The sequence below is a fragment of the Myotis lucifugus genome, unplaced genomic scaffold, assembly GCF_000147115.1.
Source record: "Myotis lucifugus unplaced genomic scaffold, Myoluc2.0 scaffold_182, whole genome shotgun sequence".
In the NCBI taxonomy this organism is placed as follows: domain Eukaryota; kingdom Metazoa; phylum Chordata; class Mammalia; order Chiroptera; family Vespertilionidae; genus Myotis; species Myotis lucifugus.
In genome coordinates this window covers 682729-689550 of record NW_005871230.1, presented here as the reverse complement: position 1 = coordinate 689550, position 6822 = coordinate 682729, and positions in this window count along the sequence as shown.

Below are 6822 nucleotides of genomic sequence, written 5' to 3'. Positions count from 1 at the left end.
CCAACTTCAACTCAGACCCATCTCTGCCTCAGGCACACATGACAGCCACCATGGCTTTTTTTTCAGTTCCTCAAAAAGGGGCAAGCCCCCCCGCCTCCCCCCCCCCGCCCCCGTATTACCCCCCCACCCCACCCTCAGAAGACCTTTGCTCTTCCTTCAGCTCAGGATATTTCCCATCTCCCCAGCACTCATCTCCCACTCTCACACATATACACACACACGCTGTTCTCTCTCTCTCTCTCCCTCTCTCCCTCTCTCTCTCTCTCCCTCCCTCCCTCCCTCCCTCCCTCCCCCTGACTCCAGCCTTTAGCTCTCAGCTGAATATCATTTACAATGTCTCAAATTATCCTGTATTTCTTTTTTTATATCATTATTTGAAAAATGCATATTTATTTTTGTGACTTGGTTTTAAAGTTGTTTTCCCCTCACTAGGCTAATGACAAACTCCATCAAGGTAGTCGGGGTCTCTCACCATGGTAGTCCTGACAACTAGCACGTAGCACACACCCAGTAAATAAATATTAGTTGCAAAAACAAACTTCACTTCCACATTGCTTGCCAGGAGGAAAGGTCTCAGAACACTGGCCAGCCATTTTCCAGATTCTAGGTCCCTGCCCAAGGGTGAAGCTTTTGAAAAGAACCAGGATGTGCCTTTTAATTGTCCCCGAGCTGGCTCATGTCCAGAGATTGCTAACCAGCCCCGGTCGCTCAACCATCCTTCAGAAGAACAACTAGCTCCTTCTCTGCCTGGTTCTCCCAGGAGAAGGCTAGGGACAGGTGGCCACAAAGTCCCTGTGCACAATAGCCAGAAGCTGTTTGTTCTCCACATAGATTGCCTACTTTCCCTAGTTTTTTTTTTTTCTAGACATCAACTTCCGCTTGCAGTTAGAAGATATGAAGTCACTCCTACCGATAACTGGATAACTGTTGGATTGTCATGTGTTGGTCAGCCTGAACTCCAAGGAGACCACATTACATAAGTGCTAAGTCCAATCCTTTATCTACAGAGTTCTCTGACTAGGAGAGTTTAATGTGCTTGCCGCGACCTTGTGGCGGTACAGCTGTTGCCTCAAGCCCTCCTGAGGCAGCTCTGGGGCGGACCATTGCTGAAACATCTTCAGACTAGTAGCGTCACTGGCCCTGATACAGAACACATGCAGCCCCTCACACTCTTCTGTAATTTCTGCCCATAGCATGACACGAGGAGAATGCTGCTCGGTTATGAAGGACGTAGCTTCAGGGAGGAACTCAGTGGCCCTCTGTGGGCATCATCCATGGAGATGAGCATAGTCCTGGGGCCACATGTAATAATAACCCCTGGTGCTAGGCAAGCACCCGGTCATGTGAGCCCTCTCCACAGCTGGCATCTGACCTGTGCTGTAGCCACGCCAGAGACACCATTAGGCCATGAACATGACTACTAGCAGTTACAAATAAATGATTGTTAGAAATTCTTGCTCTAAGCCCGCTGACTTTACAGTTCTTGGGCCATTTGCTCTAAGTGTGGTTCCCTTGCAGTTCCTAATAGGTCTTGGCCATACATAATTTATGGCTCCTATTTTTAAACGGTCTGTGAGAAATCAATAAGGATATAAACACACCCACCTGTGTAAACATCCCCACAGCAACTGTGCGATGCGATTCTTTTCACAGAGATAACTAGAAAGTTGATGTCCTTCTCCTGTCAGTTGTTTCGCTCAGGTTGAGACACAGCTGAATGAAATGTTAGCTAGTGATGAGGGAAAACACTCTACCCTGAGACTTATAACTTAGGATGAATCATTTAAAGCGGAGTTAGAACTCAGCAGCACTATAGCACAGTGGACACTTCAATGTATTTAAGAATGTATGCTGTACAGATTATGTGGGGACATTTTTCCAACCAGCAAATCAAACTCCATTACTACCATGCAAGTCACTTTTGGGTATTTTTTGAAGTCTTTGACTAGGTTATATGTATTTGGTAGTTTAACACTACAATGTGATAATTGCTTAATTAATGTAGGGCCATGGTCTCATGTGTGAAGAGAACTCTGGGTAAAAGAAAGTAAATCTTTCTTTACTCTTTCCTGATCTTTTCAGGGCCTTTACAATTCCAAGGTGCCCTGTGTCTCTAGGACAGTGGTTCTCAACCTTGGCTGCACATTAGATCACTGGAATCTTTTTAAAATCCTGATTCTGATTCTGGCCTCATCTCCGGAAATTGTGTCTTTGTACTAATGTGTGCCCACCCATAACAAAGAAACAGAATTTCGGAGGATGAGCCCAGAAATCAGGATTTTAAAAAGATTCCCAGGTGATTCTAATGTGCGGCCAAGGTTGAGAACCACTTCTCTAGAAGATGGAGTGCAGCATTTGAGCATCTCTTGGGACCGGTGTTCAAGGGAACACCAGTTTGGGAAACATGAAGAAAATACTTTGGGTGGGAGATACTCTTTTGTTTGAATGTAGTTCTAGGATTTTTTTTATAATTTCTATATGCCAATCAAATACTCATAAATTTCTTATTTAGATTTTATGGGATTATATAGCTATGCATAGGTGAGGCTGGGCCCTGGGATCCAGGAGCTGAAGCTGGCACATTCCCTTTGCAATGTGGGATTGCTGTAACAGAGCAAGGTCAACAGAAGGTAAGGCTCAGTCACCGAGGGAGAAAGAAATGGTTTTTGGAGGCGTTGGGGTTGGAGCAGGCCTTGAAGGATAGATGGAACTTCAGGAAATCATTTCAAATTAACTACTTTTGGCCTAAATTCATTCTGCTCCAGGATGGGGCCAGAAACCCTAGAGAATCTAGAGGTCGGTTATGATCCTAGAGTTTGTATAGGGATATTACCCCTGCAGCTAAGCAGAGACCACAAACTGGTTGCCCCTAGGGAGGATGTGCCCAGTGGACTCTTATCTGGTCAGAACAGTGTGGCTGGTGTGTACATGCACATGTGCACACATAAGTGTAACTTTAATTCAGCCCATGCACTCTGGGGTCCCACCATCACTCCCATTTTACTTACCTGTCTGGTCCCTGAAGGCACATGAGTTTCCCCTTCTAGGCTGCTGTAACCACGTGACACAGCTGAACGATGTGGCGGCTTGACTCCCCTATCAGCATTTCAGTACCACAGTGACCAGTAACATGGAAAACTTCAGGGAGTTAGGTCCCTGATGGCTAACACTTAGGAAATATCCCTCTGGAGATGATTGGATGATTCGCCCCAAGTTAGTGCACTAGCTCTGCCTACAGCATTCGAGTTCAGTAGTATTTATAATGGGTTATATTACATCAAACTTGGCAGATCTGTCATTCTCTTACATATGCTGGGAAAAGAAGGTAGGTTACCACATAATTTAAAATGTAATCTTTAAAAATCATTAAATAATGATCTGCAAGCCAGCTAAGTCATTTTCCTTAGGGGTTTCTTTTATGTTTGCTTTGAAATTTTTCATAGTTTTAGTTGTTTTTCTGTACTAATATGGTTGTTTCATTAATGTTCAGAAAGTAAACACTGTGTGCTGACTTTCAAAGTTTGTTTATAATATATCACTATTGTTATATGCACTTGAGTGCAATAAAATGCATCCCTACCTACAGAACTCTTAGTAGAGGTGTGACCACAAGAACTATTGCTTACTTCTTTATAATTATGGTGACGCAGGGTCTGGACAAAGATAACAAAAAGCTTTTGTGACTCTCTTCTCACCTTCCCTTCTCAAGGAGTGCAGAGATAGGAAATCGCTCTCTTTACTCCCTAGTTGAATTCAGGCCTCGCAGCTTTAAGCTGTGCAAGCAACACAACTGGTTGCACAAGCATTTTTCTAAGCACGGTGAGGACTCTGGGATTCTGAGAGATCATAGGTTTCTGCAGAGCAGGGCCACAGAAATGCCCTAACTGTGCCTCCCTAGCTTCCCCTCTAGGCAGTCCTGCCTCTGAAAGAGCTGCAGGGGGTAAGACCTGGGCAGAGCACTGTGCCCGTCAGATGGCCAGCTCTCAAGGCAGTGCAGCACCCCTCTCCCTTTGCAGAACCCTGAGTGTGCCTTCCTCTCTCAGAGCAGGAAACGGTGCTCACCTGTACTGTGGGGGAGAAGCCATACCTTTAAGTGTTTATCCGTGAATGGAAAGCTATGAGTTGGAAAGGGCGGGGCAGAAAATTCTGTTGTTGTTGTTGTTTTTCATTATAAACCCAGCACTATTTTATTTGTTAACTAGGCATTATTACTTTAGTTTTTAAAAATATTGAAGTTCACCATTGAATGTTTGGGCTGCTGCCCCCTCCCTGCAGGCAAAGATGTCCTGAAAGAGCTGTCCACATTTCCTGTCTCCTCTTTTTCATCTCCGGTACAATACAGGATGCCCCCCCAAAATATACACACACTTTAACTGAGAGCTCAATTTAGAAACTGAAATGTATTGTAATAAGTGCTGCCTTTATAATTATTGAAAGTGTGTGCATACATTTTTGGGGGACACCCTATATATTTAAATAAGGTATAATGTGTAGCTGACTTTTATCTAATATATGCATATAATGTTTAAATGTTTGACTAGTACTAAGAGGCTTTAGTGAAAACTAACACTCCCCTACCCAGTTTACAATCCTGCTCCCCTACCCCACTCCCAGGGGAAACCACTTTCAACTCTAATACTGTCCACTAGTGATTATTTACATATTTTTTAATTATAAAATTATACCGCTATTTATTGATAAAATTTAAACATTTTCTATGCACCTCCTATTATAAAATTTAAACTATATCATCACACAAACACATGGATTCACACACACACGCACACACACACACACACACACACACACACCATTTCCCCTTCCTTCTTCATCCTCTCAATATAACTGTGGGGGCCAAAAATAATATTTCTTCTCACCTTTCTAAGTTCTTCTGGCTGAGCTAATAATCCAGTTAGCAGAGACAGCAACAAGGGTAAATGCCCCAAATGTATTATAGATGTATATTCAGGGGTTCCATCGTATCTAATAAAGAGGGAATATGCAAATTGACTGTCACACAGTAATGGTCAAGATGGCTGCGCCCACAGAAGAGGCCGAGTTCCCATAACGAGTCTTAACAAGCAATCAGCAGGGACCTGAGGCTGCGCACCCCGCCTGGTGGGGCTTGACAGGGGACCTCAGGCCACACCCCCTGGCTCGGGCCAGGGGACCTCAAAGTGCACCCCCCAGCCTGGGCCTGGGGACCTCAGGCCGTGCCCCCCGCCCCCCACCCCAGCGCTGGGCCAGGTGACCTGAGGCCACACCCCCACCTGGCAGGGCTTGACAAGGGTGGGGCCGGCCGGGTCTGGGTCTCGTGTGATTTTGAGGTGCATGTGGGTTGGCAGGGACTTGACTCTGGTCCCCGTGGTGTGTCCCAGACTCTGACAGGAGTAAGATTTTCATATACATTTTACTAATTTTCTTTCATCTCTGACACTTCTATTATAGAGAAAGGGCAAATAGCAACATTAAAATGTTTCCTCTAATTAATTCCCTTTTAATGTGCACAAATTTCATGCACTGGGTCACTAGTAAGAATATGAGACCCAAGGAGGCATTGGACAGTTGATGCTTATAAGCCATCCTGGACAAGGAGAGGGGGCACAGGTCAGGGATTTTAAAGAGAAAGAAGACAATTTACAGGTAGATGAGAAGGAGCAAACAGGTGGTAAACAAATTATTACCTGGGCCACCCAGAAGCCATGGAACACAGAGGGAACCCAGATTAGATAGACTTCACCCTGTCTGCCACATTTAGGTTATACTGTGATGCTGAGTGATGCTCCCTTCCTTTAAGCAGGTTTTTCTATCTGAATTCTTCTAGTCAGGTTAGGAGGAAGGGTCAACTATCCTTCTAAATCTTTTGTTTCTTAATAACCAGCTTGAAATCAATATAGCAAATGGCATATTTTGGGGTGGAAAAACTTTGGTCCTCTTCATAGCCTTGTTTTAACTTTTGGCTAAGTCAGCAGTCACTTATATGACTATGACCAGTGAATACTCACTGTTCAACCCAAGTTGCATGTTAGGAATATTTCCTCTTCATATAACATTTTGTTTTTCCTGAAATTGAAACTGCCTTCGCTTAGCTTCCCATGTGTCTACCCCTAATTCTTTTCTACATGTTCCAGTAGCTCTCTGAACCTACCAATAATTTTTCCCAACCACTTGAAGACAGCAGCTGTCTTCTGTTCCCGGTGGGAGAGGTTGGTTGCCCTCTGGAGAGGCCTGGTGTCTGTCTCTCTCAGCACTATTCTCCTTTGTCAGATCCCCTTATGTTAATCAGGGTAGGATAACTGGGTTATAAACAGATTCCCAAATGTATAAAAAAAGCACACTGTCGATGTTTATTTCTTGCTTACTGCTATGGATTGAATTGTGTGTCCCTCTACATTCAAATGTCAAAGCTTTAATCTCAATGTGACTATATTAGGAGATAGGGCTTTAGAAGGTAATTAAGATTAAATAAGGTCAAAAGGGGTGGGCCCTAATATAACAGGATTGGTGGTTTTATAAGAAGAGGGAGAGAGAGAGAGAGAGAGAGAGAGAGAGAGAGAGAGAGAGAGGTCTCCACCATGCGAGGACACAACAGAACAACAGCTGTCTGCAAGTCAGGAGAGGGCTCTCATAAGACAGTGTACCTGTCAGCACCTGGATTATACACATCCCTGCCGCCCATTGTGAGAAATAGATGTCTGGTATTTTGTCTGTGGTATTTTATTAGAGCAGTCTGAGCAGACTAAGACAGGACCTTTTTTTATTAATATCTGTCAGTCATTATTTTTATTCCTTCAACCAAAGTTTATTGGGTATTCCTATGTG